This window comes from Zootoca vivipara, chromosome 10 (assembly GCF_965207765.1).
Source record: "Zootoca vivipara chromosome 10, rZooViv2.hap1.1, whole genome shotgun sequence".
NCBI lineage: Eukaryota > Metazoa > Chordata > Lepidosauria > Squamata > Lacertidae > Zootoca > Zootoca vivipara.
The window spans coordinates 48,835,975-48,849,400 of NC_142593.1; the positions used below are offsets into that span (position 1 = coordinate 48,835,975).

General features: G+C 43.9%; 1 protein-coding gene and 1 long non-coding RNA gene across 2 annotated transcripts in view; one reads left to right on the forward strand and one right to left on the reverse strand.

Moving 5' to 3' along the window:
• Window positions 1-1,790: 1,790 nt before the first annotated feature.
• LOC148684469 (uncharacterized) lies at window positions 1,791-5,024 on the reverse strand. Its single transcript, XR_015946067.1, has 3 exons — window positions 4,886-5,024; window positions 2,500-2,560; window positions 1,791-1,906 (listed from the first exon to the last, which is right to left on the reverse strand). It is a non-coding gene; the product is annotated as an uncharacterized LOC148684469 (long non-coding RNA).
• ATP8B1 (ATPase phospholipid transporting 8B1) overlaps window positions 4,776-13,426 on the forward strand; it is a 75,667-nt gene continuing 67,016 nt past the window's right edge. The window contains exon 1 of the mRNA XM_035100983.3: window positions 4,776-5,371. The gene's annotated coding sequence lies outside the window, so the exon portion shown is untranslated. The remainder of the gene's footprint in view (window positions 5,372-13,426) is intronic.

Consider the following 13,426-nt stretch of genomic DNA (forward strand, 5'->3'; position numbering starts at 1 on the left):
AGCTAGCCCTGCCTTAGATTGTCTTCTAGGATCTGAGATTGGTGTGTCCCTCACTTTGTCTTCCCCTGTGGTTAGACCCTCCAACACCAGACAGAATTCCTCCAGTTAGGACAGACTATCTGGATGGACTTGTAAAGAAGTAAAGGCTTTCTGGGAAATGATATATAATGAGTTAAAGAAAATGTTTTAAAACACTTTTGTTAAAAAACCAGAAGCCTTTTTACTGAGTATAGTAGGCGAAGAGATACCAAAAGAGGATAAAATACTGTTCATGTATGCAACAACAGTGGCAAGAATCCTTTTAGCCCCAAAATGGAAACAACAAGAAGTACCAATGAATGAAGAGTGGCAGATGAAAATAATGGACTTTGCAGAACTGGAGAAGCTGACAGGAAAAATCCGAAACCAGCACAATCAAGTATTCCAAAAAGACTGGAGTAAATTTATACAATATTTGAAAGACCGTTGTAAGCAATTAACAACACTAGCAGGGTTATCTGAATACTTGTAATGGGAATTTTTTTTACCTTTCTGCATTTATTTTAACTTTGAGGTATTTTGTAATGAGTTATATTAAAACTGGAAAATATATAAAATGCTGTGATATAAAGGTTACTTTTGAAAGCCAAGAGGTGAGAGGGAAGGAAGTTGACAGGCTCTAAAGAGCCAAAGAAGTAAAGTGGATAATAATGATGTGATTATACATGCTTAAATGGAAAATTAATAAAAATTATTTTTTATATTTTTTTTAAAGGACAGAATATCTGGAAGGGAGTGGACACATATAAATTCACAAGACTGTAATTTTAATTTCAAGGAGTCTCAACAAGGGACCTGTCAATTTTGCTTACTCTTAGTTTCTCCATTTTCAGTCTTGAATTCAGTTCTTCACATTTCCACATCTGTTTGCAACTTTTTAAACAGAAAAGTCCTCATGAAAATCCATCAACATCTTAGCGCACATTTCTCCGAATATTTGTCTAATATACAAATTTTGCCTAATATACATTTTTTTGTAAAGCAATTTTCCATAAGCCAGTGCATTTTTTGTAGACACTTTGGTCCAATAGGTGCATATCGTGTGTGTGTGTGTGTGTGTGTGTGTGTGTGTGTGTGTGTGTGTTACTTGTCTGGAGAATGACATTGCAATATTCGGAGAGCTATGAAATTTGTAAGATAGCTGTATCTCATTTCCCGTATTGTTTTGGGAAATGCGAATGAGAGATGTTTACGAAGTGAATTGAATTCTCTCCCCCATTGTTAGTCCTGACATGCATTCGCCTTTTGAAGAGTCACAACATTCCTCACTGCTGGTCTATAATAACTCTTAAGTAACCCATTGCTAAATTTACCAGTCACCTGGAGGTGGTGGTGAGGGAATGCTGTGCTGACACATTTGGAAGGTGCTATAAATAGCTTGGAAACAAGGGAGGAACCTATAAAGAAAAAGGTGAATCGGCCACATCATGGTGTTCGAAAAGATAGTCATGTGATCAAAAACAGTAACATGGACAACTCACGCTCATTGCAAGGCTATAGATAAGTGAGTAAACTACTTATGAAAACAGGATTTCTGTGTTATTTATTTATTGCCTGCCCTTCACTCTATGGTCCCAGGGCAGGCTACGACATTAAAACACAAGATTAAAAACAGGTTTAAAATGACCTACAACCATACAAGATAATGTGAGTCCTAAAAATATACACCTCATGTGTCAAAAGCCAGAGCAAAGAAGTGTGCCTTCAGCATTCTCCAGAAACTGTACAACGAAGGTGCCAGACACAACTCTGTGGGGAAGGAGTTTCACAGCTTAGGGGCCACCACAGAGAATGCCCTGTCAAATGCTGCACACCCACACACTCAGAGCCTCTGAGGGCCCCTCTGCTGATCTAAGCACCCAAGGGTCTGTAGGGAAAGAGGAGGTCTTTCAGATATTTGTGTGAGGAAAAACAGCACAAATTCACCTTGTCCAATTTGTCCAATTTACATTCATTTAAAGTGTGGGGAATCCTTACATGGATTAGATGTAGCAACACTGCTACGTCTTTTCTCGGAATTGTCTGCATTTAGGCACACAATTCCTTTTGTACAGTTTAACAGGTGAGAGAGAAAAAGAACTCAGAAAGAGAAGGAAAGAAAATGGGAGACAGACAAAGCTTTGTACGTAGAGGGATGTAAAATACTGGCAGGTGGAGGCATAGGAAACAGGGGAAGTATCTCACTAGGGATGTCTGGTGTCACAGGAGCACAACACTCCTCTGTCAGCCTGCTTAGTACTTCCCCTGGATCTCATTTCATGGAGCCCTTCCTAATTCATGCAGGTGGCAATGATTAAAAAATGGTGTGTGGGGGAAATTGAGAGAGTTAAAAAGAAGAAGTGGCAGAAAGAGAGGCAGGAAAGATGGTGGCAGAAGATAAAAGGGGTGGACCCACCCATCTCTAGCCCCCAAAGTATTGCCTCCAAGGATAGCAATCTTTTTTCATTGATAGGCACCTACCTGCACATGTGGTGGGGATGCCAAGAAGTTCAAGAATTTTGGAAGGTTTTTGCAGAAATTTCTGAAACAGTAAAACAAGAAACAAAAACCGCTCATATGCTGTACTTACTGAGCTTATTTGAGGTCATTCAATTCAAAACTGTACTGATTTTAACCACTGATTTCAAAACTGTATTGATCTTTTGGTTTCTTTGAATTCCTAGCAATGCTGGGTATAAGGCTGCTAGTTATTAACAGAGCATCACCGGTATAAAAGTACTTTATGGAATAACATAAGCAAAAATACAGGTTTATTCACCGAGAATTTTTTTGCAATTTACATTTTGATAGTGGGAAAGACTATCAAAATTAGAGGGAGGAGACTGAAGCATTAAAAAATAGAAGAGAATGTGCAAATGCAACCGCCTTTACTTAAGCACAGTTTGCCTCGAAGGATGAGGCACAGTAGGTTAAGACAAAGGCTTCCTGGAAGGCATAGGTTTTGAGGAGGAATGAGAAGGAAGACGTGTTCTGGGAGGATGTTCCAAACAACCAAAGGAGCAGCAAGAGTGAGGGTAGCAGACAGTGGTCATTTGTCTATTTTATTTGAAATCATTTCTAAACCATTTAATATACTGAGATATTATAGAATCATAGAGTTGGGACCCTGAGGATCATCTAGTCCAACCCCCTGCAATGCAGGAATATGGAGCTCTCCCATACGGGGATTGAACCTGCAACCTTGGTGTTTCAGCACCACACTCTTGCCAACTGAGCTATGAGGGAAGAGCTATAAGGGGAGCAAAGTATGGAGGGTGTTGAAGAAAGGACATTGTTTGTTTGTTAGGCTGCATGCAGTGCTATTATATAGAGAACCGGGGTATGGGTTTAAAGAGGGGTACCACATGGTCTGAACTTTGAGGTGAATGATTTGGCAGTAAGGTTCTGGATAAAGGACACAGGCCTAAGGTATGGAAATGGAAAGCCAAATAGCACAAAGTTGCAGGAACTGATAAACGAGATCACCAGACCCAAAACCAGTGTCCGCTCACTTTTATTGCAATATTTTGTGTTATTAAAAGCCAATATGACTTCATTCTTTGATGTTTGTGCAGCTGCACAAACAAAACCCAAAGAGAAAAGCTGGGCACACCCAAGGCTTGAATGGATCCTGTTAGGAAGGTTGACTTGCTTTCACTTCAGAAAAGATGCCCAACCCATACGATACCAGAAACAGGCTGCATCTCAGAAACAAGTCTAATGAATTCAGTGGGGTTTCTTCCCTGCTATGTAGTGTTAGGATCTTACCCTGAGTTTGACATAATCATAGACTTGGAACGGACCCACAAGGGTCATCTAAGTCCAACCTCCAATGCAGAAATCTCAACATGCGACACCTCCCCCTCCAATTTGCAACCATACCAGACCCTGCTTAGCTTTGAAAATGCGCTAGCAGTTTTTAAAAAACTGCTGTGCCACTAGATCATTGCTGTCAAGTTCTCCCCCTTTTTAAGGGAAATTCCCTTATTCTGAATAGGCTTCCTCGCAGGAAAAGGGAAAACTTGACAGCTATGCACTAGATTCAATGTACAGTAGTTTGATATAGCTGGAGTGGTGGAGTTTGAGACAAGGGCAAGTTAGAACTCCTAGTGGGCGCATGGAAGCAGTCCATAGCTGCCAAGTTCTCCCTTTTTTAAAGGGAAATTCCCTTATGCTGAATAGGCTTCCTCACGAGAAAAGGGAAAACTTGGCAGCTATGAAGCAGTCATAGAGAAATAAGTGTCAACTAAGCCCCACTTCACACGTTACTTTCATCTCCATGGCTAGCCCAAACCACTGCACCACACTGTTGCCCTCAGGTCCTGGTTACTGGCCTCCCAAAGTTGGCCACTATGAGAACAGGACGCTGAACTAGATGGGCAAGCTTTTCTTATGAAGACAAAATAGAGAGGGGTTTCGTTTCCTTTCAGGTAATTTCCAGGCAATTATACTGATTACATCCTATAGATTTACAACTTCCCTATTCTTTGCAAAGCACCTGCAATACCAGTTAGGTTTTTTTTTTAACTCTTTGGGAACAGGCGACAGTGACGCGTGTGATGCACCTATCTACCACTTACATAGCGCAGGAAGGTAATTCAGATACTGTACTGTAATTAACAGGACCGGAAACCGAATGTAGTTTGCCTCAGGAAGGGCGCGCGCGCGCGCTGCTCCAGCAAACTTGCTCGCCAGGTGCGCTGTTTCCAACCCAGCCTTCTCGCGCCAAGACGGCGCGCCCGCGCGCGCGCGCCTGTGAACGCAGCAGCTGTCGAAGGCGGAGAAGCGGCTGCTCTCCCAAGCCGCGCCCTTTCTTAGCGGCGCTGGTAGGCAGGGGGCGGCGTCCCCCAGCCGCTCGCGCCCTTACCTGCGAGTCACGTGTTCGCCTTCCGGCAAGGGGCGGGGCTTCTTGTCAGAGAGGTGTGTGTGTGTCTTTCTCTCTCCCCCCGCCTCCTTTTTTAATTTGGCTTCCCTTTCTCTCAGGAGTATCCCAATTAGACTCTTCTTCCCTCAGCCTCTCCACGTTGCACTCGACTTTTTCTCTCGCTTCCACTCCCCGCGCGGAGGAAGACAACTGGTGCGCGCCTCTCTTTCTGTGTGTGTTTGCGCGCTGCCGTGAGAAGGAAGCGAGGAAGGGAGAGAGAGCGCGCAAACTTGAGAAACTTGTTTGTCCACTCCCCGGGCTGACTCTCCGCGAGCGAGCTCGTTTTAAAAGGGGAACGGTGTGGGGAGAGGGGGAAAAGAAGGAAGGAGAGAGAGGGAGACACTGGCCGAGAAAAGCATGAAAGCGAGCTGAGCAAAACACCCCCCGCCCCGCGCCTGCTTGGGATTCTGCCTGGACACGGAGAAGAGGGTAAGTGAAAGGGGTGGCTATTGTTTGGGAGCGAGACAAGAGGGATGTTGGGAAGCGGAGGGAGGGGAAGGGGCTCCAGGTGTATTGCAGCACAAAGGTAGGGGGACAACTTGGGGCAGAGTCCTGGGCTTTGTTCTTCTCACCTGCCCGTGGCATGATAGCGCCACAACTCCCCCCCCCCTCTTCCAGTCTTTTCCGTATCTCTCCAGCACGAAGTTGTATCAGATGCTGGGCGGAGGTCGGACGGACTGTACCTCTGACCTAAGCCTTCAACTTCATTTTCGTTTCCTGTGTTCCTTCTCCCCCCGAAAAGACCGACCTTGTTTTTGAACGGGGTCTTATTCTTGCCTTTTCACTTCCTGTTGTGTGTTTGTCCCCCCCACCACTACCCCCCCCCCCGTTTTCAATCTATGCAAGGTTGTTTATGTGGCATATAATGTCTGGGGGTTGGTTTTTTGATTTGCATCTCTCAGCTGTGTAATCGGAACGTGGACAGATGAATTCAGGAAAGCACACATGCCCTGGACCATATTGCAATCAACTTGTTTTCCTGCCCACTAATCTAACTGTTACTCCAAGTACCGTATATTTGGAGACATAAACAATGTCTGCAGTCCACACCTTCGGAGATTCCTCCCTTTTCATTTCCCGTTCACAACTTCTCAAATGGATTTTCCTTAATTCAGATCCGGATGATGTTTAGGGATGGCTGGCTGCCCGTTAAATTCTGTTTGGCGGATTCTTAGTTAATGATCTGAGATAGATCGGTGCTGGTGTTACACTGATGGAGGGAATTGTTGGGGGACAGTCTTCTGATAGCTGTGAATTTCTGTTTGTGAATGAGGTACCCGCCAGAGTTAGAAGACAGCGTGACACGTGCACCTATCCAGTTATAAGTAGAGGCAGAGAAAGCAGGAACTCTAGTTTGAAGACACAAAGGCAGAGAGAGAGAGAGAGAGTTGTGTCTTAGTTGCAGGAGGAGGATCTGCGGCTCAGAGTTTTTTCCTGGGAATGCGTGACACAGGGTGGCACTGATCTACTGCCTTCAGCCTATTTATTATTATTATTATTATTATTATTATTATTATTATTATTATTATTAAAATATCTGACTAGATCTGTCCTGTTGTTTCTTATTAAATGCTGTGCTCTGTTTATTTATTTTTTTAAAAAGTTTATATACAGCTTGATTGTAAGAACCTCAAAGCTCAAAGTTTTGATGCGTTTCTTTCCACCCCACCCCCCCAAAACCCTGCTTTGATCCAAATTGAGAAGAAGAACCACCTAGCTATGTTTTACGTCAGTGAGGTGTACACAGCCCCGGATATGCTGTTTAGTTTCTTGATTTACCCCTGTATTCAGCAGGTAAATTAATATATGAAACAGAGGGGGTTGTGTACATCTCACCGACATAAATCATAGCTAGGTGGTTGTTGTTCTCAATTTGGATCAAAGCAGATTTTTTGTTTATGCTCCATGGACAAATGAGAAAGGACTTACTATTCAGTTTCTAACAGTAGAACCCACCATTTCCTACCTCTATCCTTTCGGGTATGCACAATACCGAAAGCAGTCGTTTTCCAGCCTGGTGTGCTCTTGATGTTTGGTACACCAGCTTTAATCAGGCCCAGCGAGCCAAGGATGGGGGACCTGTGGCCCTCCAGATGTTGATGGACTGCAGCTCGCATCATCGCCAACCACTGGTCACACTGGCTGGGGCTGAAGGAAGTTGGGAGTCCAAGAGGTGGGCAGCCGCAGGCTATACACCTGCCTTAGACAGTCACCTGCAGCCTCACTGCCTTGAAAGATTAGGGTGGTGGCCTTTAGGGAAAGAATATTTTCTGTGGTAGGAGCTTGTCTTTGGCTTTATGTGCTGGGTAAAATAAAGAGGACGGAAAGGGCATGGGCATTTGGAGGGGAAAGGCTTTGGGTATCCGACCAGCCATTGAACCAAATGTGTTTTGACTACCGTATACACAATTTGGACTTTATGTACAATCCCCAGAACGTAACCCCCATGTAAGCTGAGAGTCGCCTGTACAGAAATAGGTTGATTTAAGAGCTCCTATATCTGCATTCGACCCCAAAAGCAGCTTCTAATAACTAGCCAAATCTCTCTAGGGAGGGATTTCACTATTTGGGAGGCTGCAACTAAAAAACAGAATATATTGTTAGTTCAATATACTACTACCGGCATGTACCTTCCTTGAATCAGGTGTTGAGGTACATGGTGCAGATAGAATCATAGAATTGTAGAGCTGGAAAGGACCCTGAGGGTCATCTAGCTCAACCCCTTGTGATGCAGGAATTGGCTAATAACTTGTCCCTCCTTAGAGAGTGTTTGCTTGGAAATAAGTCTCCCTGTGCTTAATGTCGTCTATTTCCAAGAAAGTGTGAGTAAGCAGGCTGCCTGCCTTGGGCATTAGCACTTCTGCTATGCTTGTTATGTGCCTTAACCTTTATTCTGTGATTGAAATACGTGTTCTAGGTGTGGCAGATAAAAATGACCCCTTCCTGGCTGGATATTGCATGGGCCAGAACAACACTGAATATCTATAAGTGATTCACTAGAGCAGGAATTCAAGCAGGTCACAACCAGACTGCAGAGTGTGGTCAGTCTGGAGATTCCACCCTTTACTCCAGAATTCAGAGCATCCTTCTTAAAATATGTGCACTGTTTGCCCAGAGATTTAGAACTTTCCATGGTAGACATGGCATGTAAACACAAAGTGCTATTCCGAAGCGAAATCAGGTTATTTTCCATCAAACAACATCAGTGTAGTTTTGAAAGAAATTTACTTCTTACTGCCTCTGGTTTATGTGGCTACAGGCTACTTGCTTGTCTCTGGGGTATTTGCTTGTAAAATGACTCGATGTGGCTGCTTCTTTCAGATTCCTTTAGAATAATTTGGGCTGGCACAGTTCATATTGCACCTGAAACGGAGAGGATAAGGAATAATGGTTTGTGGCTGTTCAGGGATTTTTGTTTTGTTTTATTAACTTGCTTTGTTTAAGCCAATTGAAACACTTCTCCATGCCCAATTAATGTTACTGTTTTTTGAGTTTGTATGTGGGGTAGGAAAATAGACCAGCTGTTAGCTCTATCAGAAGCCACTTTGTCTTAGTAAGCCAAGGTATGCACGAGCCCTTTGCTTCCATGCAGAACCGCTTCACTCCTCCCGTTGGCATGAGCTGTGATTAAACTAGGAAGCCTCTAATTAGCCATAGTTTCACACTCCTGTGGTAAACTATAGTCACCAGCTACAGAAGGAGCCAGGATCTTTCATCAACTTTAAACCATGGTTTCAGAGCCTGGTTTGTTTTGAAGCTGGTGACCATAGTTTCCCAGTTTGGAGCAACACTAAACTGTGGTTAATGAGACTTTCCTGTTCAGCTTCAGGTTATAGTGAACAGGCTACATGTGTGGGAAAAGACTTGTGCATACATATCGTCCCAACGATTGGATGCAGAAGCTAATGGAATATGCAGAAATGACAAAACTTACTGGGGGGGGGGAATCAAGGCAACAATTTTTTGGAAAGGAATGGAAGTGTTTTTTTGAGTATTTACAAACTGTAAACAGATCAAGACATTGACAGGATTATTGTAAAAATCCTGCAGTTTATATAAGATATTCTTTTAATCGTCTGCAGTATTCTATATATAAGGCAATTTGGAGTACGCAGGAAAGGACGAAAATAAATGTAAGGAACCGCAGAAAGAGGGGGAAGGGAGTCGAAATCGAAAATGATAAAACTAAAAGACTTGTGCATATATTGACTTAATAAGCTGAGGCACGATGATTGGAAGACAGTCCACGTCAGCTCTGAACACATTATAAGTCCTGTATTGGGATTTTAAAAAGAAACCCTTGTTTATTATTGTCGGGGATACTCAGTTCCCCCGGCCTCACTTGTGAGTAAACAAAAGTAGAGATATCCGAACCACCTGGTAGCTTAGGTGTAAGATTGACACCAATGCTAGAGACAGGATAAACTTTACACTAAGATGGTTGGTTTATTAAAAGAATATTAGGTACATAAGGGAATACTGATACTTATATTGGGATCATAAAGGTGCTTGTTGACAGTTTCTGAAGACTTGGGAGACACTGTTGCTGATACCAGCCTTCAAGTGGTTTTTACCTCAGGCCCTTACACCTCTGCCCTGACCAAACACTCCCACAGCCCTGTCCAGCTACTGGGGACAATCTGTGACTGTACCCCAAAACTCCTCCATCTGTATTCCTGACTGTTTGGACAGTTTAGGGAGATTTTAAAAACCTGCGGGTATCACTTTTCTCTGGTACACAGGACAGCTGTTTGGACCAACTCAGTCACTGGCTCCCTTCTCCTAGTTTTCACCAAAAAAAATATGTATTAATAAGAAACTGGGTATTCAGTTCAGGCCTCAACATTTCTCCTCAGCTCATCTCTGGTTTATTTTTCACATTACCCTCATCAAATCCATTCTCACCCAAACTCCTTAGCTGGCAAAATCTCAACTACCTCTCCCTCAACTGGCAGTTAACTCTCAAGCAACTAGAACCTCTGGCCAATCAGAGTCTCCTTTCACCCAGACCAATTTGTCCAAATTCATCCAATTCCACCTTCACCTATTGAATTCTCAATTGTTATTATTATTATTATTATTTATTTATTTATTTATTTATACCCCGCCCATCTGGCTGGGTTTCCCCCACCACTCTGGGTGGCTTCCAACAAATACCAAAATACATTAAAATATCACAGATTAAAAACTTCCCTAAACAGGGCTGCCTTTAAGTGTTTTCTAAATGTTAGGTAGTTGTTTATCTCCTTGACCTCCGATGGAAGGGCGTTCCACAGGGTGGGCGCCACTACCGAGAAGGCCCTCTGCCTGGTTCCCTGTAGCTTTGCTTCTCGCAACGAGGGAACCGCCAGAAGGCCCTCGGTGCTGGACCTCAGTGTCCGGGCAGAACGATGGGGGTGGAGACGCTCCTTCAGGTATATAGGACCGAGGCCATTTAGGGCTTTAAAGGTCAGCACCAACACTTTGAATTGTGCTCGGAAATGTACTGGGCGCCAATGTAGGTCTCTTAGGACCAGTGTTATGTGGTCTCGTATCTCTCTCTCTCCTCTCAGAACCTGCCACATTGCCGCACCGCTAACCAGGCTTGCAACATATCATGATGGAACAACTCCTTGAGCTTCCTTGGTCCCAGAATATTTCCCCCTTCAGAATACAATCATAAGCAGACATATATGCAGCATTTCTGTTGTCCGTTCCGGTTGCTTAATCCTGTCTTAATCCGCACTGGAAAACTAGTGTTTGAATGTTAAGAACCCCAAGGGTTAATCTATGTAGGCTGGTGTGATACTGCACTGGAAACGATATGTAGCACTTCCATAGACCTGCTATAACTTATAGCCATGGAAGGACTTATGGTCTATATATATATAACCAGTTAAGCTAGTGGCCATCATCACATCCTGTGGTACCAAACTCCAAAAAGGAGAGGAGATAGATAAAAATGATGAGACAGTGGCCAGGCATATGAAATGTGATCATTCCCTCAAGCTGCCATCAGATTCCATTGTTGTAAAATGCACTGGATTTGGAATGGAAAAATTCTCACATAAGACCAGTAATTAGGAATTAGTCACAGTTCACACAAGCCTTGTATAATTCTTTAGAGCACGTTTATGAGACAATATTTGATATTTCTCACGCGCCAAAACATCTGACTTAAAAATAGTAGAACCAAAGCAAACAAGGTATGAGTGATTCATGCTTTGTTTCAATCCAGTCTGAGTAGATCTCATGATACCTCAAAGCAGTATTACCTTGGGAAGAAAGGTTGGTTGCTGATTGCCCAGATCTAGTCTGTTTATAGTATAAAATCAGTATGCAAAGCCAAATGACACATGTTAAATCATAGAATCACAGAATTGTGGAGTTGGAAGGGACCCCAAGAGTCATCTAGTCCAATCCTCTGCAATGCAGGGATCTCAGCTAAAGCATCCCTGACAGATGGCCATTCAACCTCTGCTTAAAAAGCTCAAAAGGAGGAGAGTCCACCTCTCATGGGAGTCGGTTCCACTGTTGAACAGCTTTTACCACCTGGAAGTTCTTCCTGGTGTTTAGTCGGAATCTCCTTTCTTGCAACTTGAATCTATTGGTTCAGGCCATACTCTCCAGAGCAGGAAAAAACAAGCTTGCTCCATCTCCCATGTGACAGCCCTTTAGATATTTGAAGATGGCTATCATATCTCAGCCTCCTCTTTTCCAGGCTAAACATCCCCAACTCCCCCATCCATTCTGATAAGGCTTGGTTTCTAGACCCTTGATCATCTTGGTCACCCTGTACATGTCCTGCCTTGTCAATATTCTTCTTGAATTGTGGTGCCCAGAACAGAACACACTATTCCAGGTGTGGTCTGGCTAAGGAAGAATAAAGCAACATTATTACTTTTCTTGATCTGGACACTAGACTTCTGTTGATGCAGCCTGGAATAGTGTTAGCCTTTTTCTGTTGCTGCATCACAGTGAGGAGGAATTAAAGAACCTTTTAAAGAGGGTGAAAGAGGAGAGCAAAAAATATGGTCTGAAGCTCAATATTAAAAAAATCAAGATCATGGCCACTGGTCCCATCAGCTCCTGGCAAATAGAAGGGGAAGAAATGGAGGCAGTAAGGGATTCTACTTTCTTGGGTTCCATGATCACTGCTGATGGTGACAGCAGTCACGAAATTAAAAGACTCCTGCTTCTTGGGAGAAAAGCAATGACAAACCTAGACAGCATCTTAACAAGCAGAGACATCACCTTGCCGACAAAGGTCCATATAGTTAAAGCTATGGTTTTCCCAGTAGTGATGTATGGAAGTGAGAGCTGGACCCTAAAGAAGGCTGATCACCAAAGAATTGATGCTTTTGAATTATGGTGCTGGAGGAGACTCTTGAGAGTCCCATGGACTGCAAGAAGATCAAATCTATCCATTCTTAAGGAAATCAGCCCTGAGTGCTCACTGGAAGGACAGATTCTGAAGCTGAGGCTCCAATACTTTGGCCACCTCATGAGAAGAGAAGACTCCCTGGAAAAGACCCTGATGCTGGGAAAGATTGAGGGCACAAGGAGAAGGGGGATGACAGAGGATGAGATGGTTGGACAGTGTTCTCGAAGCTAACAACATGAGTTTGACCAAACTGCGGGAGGCAGTGCAAGACAGGAGTGCCTGGTGTGCTCTGGTTCATGGGGTCACGAAGAGTCGGACATGACTAAACAACAACAAATCACACTGCTGACTTGCGTCAAGCTTGTGGTCTACTAAGATCCCTAGATCCTTTTCACATGTACTGCTGGCCGCCTAGGTGTCCTCCATCTTATTATTAAAAGTTTCGGGTGCCAGTGTCTGTGGGTCCTGCTGTCTTGTTGCAGCTGGGGCAGGGAGGATGTGTGCGACTTTCACTTACCCTTCCTTTCTCTCTCCACATTATCCTCCTCCTGTGGGTAGTGCAAGGAAATTAGCATTGCAAGGTTTACGGCTGGCATGGTTGAGGGCTCCTTTGCAGGGCATATCAGGGAACAAACAGGGTTTAGGATCCTGCAGATTCTTATATGCCTCAGTAAGCCCTGCTTAAACTCTCGTCGAAGCGCTGCTGGTGGAAGAGCTTTCCATCCTTGCACCAGGCCTCTCTCACTACCAGCAGAACAGCGCTTATATCCTTCTTACAGATGCTCTGTTGAGTGAAGGGCTCTGCTTTCGCAGAAGAGCATCTGCTGAGCATGCAGAACACTCCAGATTCCTGGCATCTCTAAGTAGGACTGGGGAAAACCACCACCAGAATCCCGAAGAACTACTGCTTGTCAGCGTAGACCAGTGATGGGCAACCTTTTGAGCTTGGTGTGTCAAAATTCACCAAAAAAACCGAGCATAACTTGGGTGGTGTGTCACTTCAAGAAAAAACCCATAATTTTGGTTTTGGAGGTTTTTTTGGGGGTGTGTGCAAAAGTTGCTTTGTTTTTTGGGGGGGATGCCCCAAAGCTGCTGTGCTTTTTTTGGGGGGGGGGAAGAGA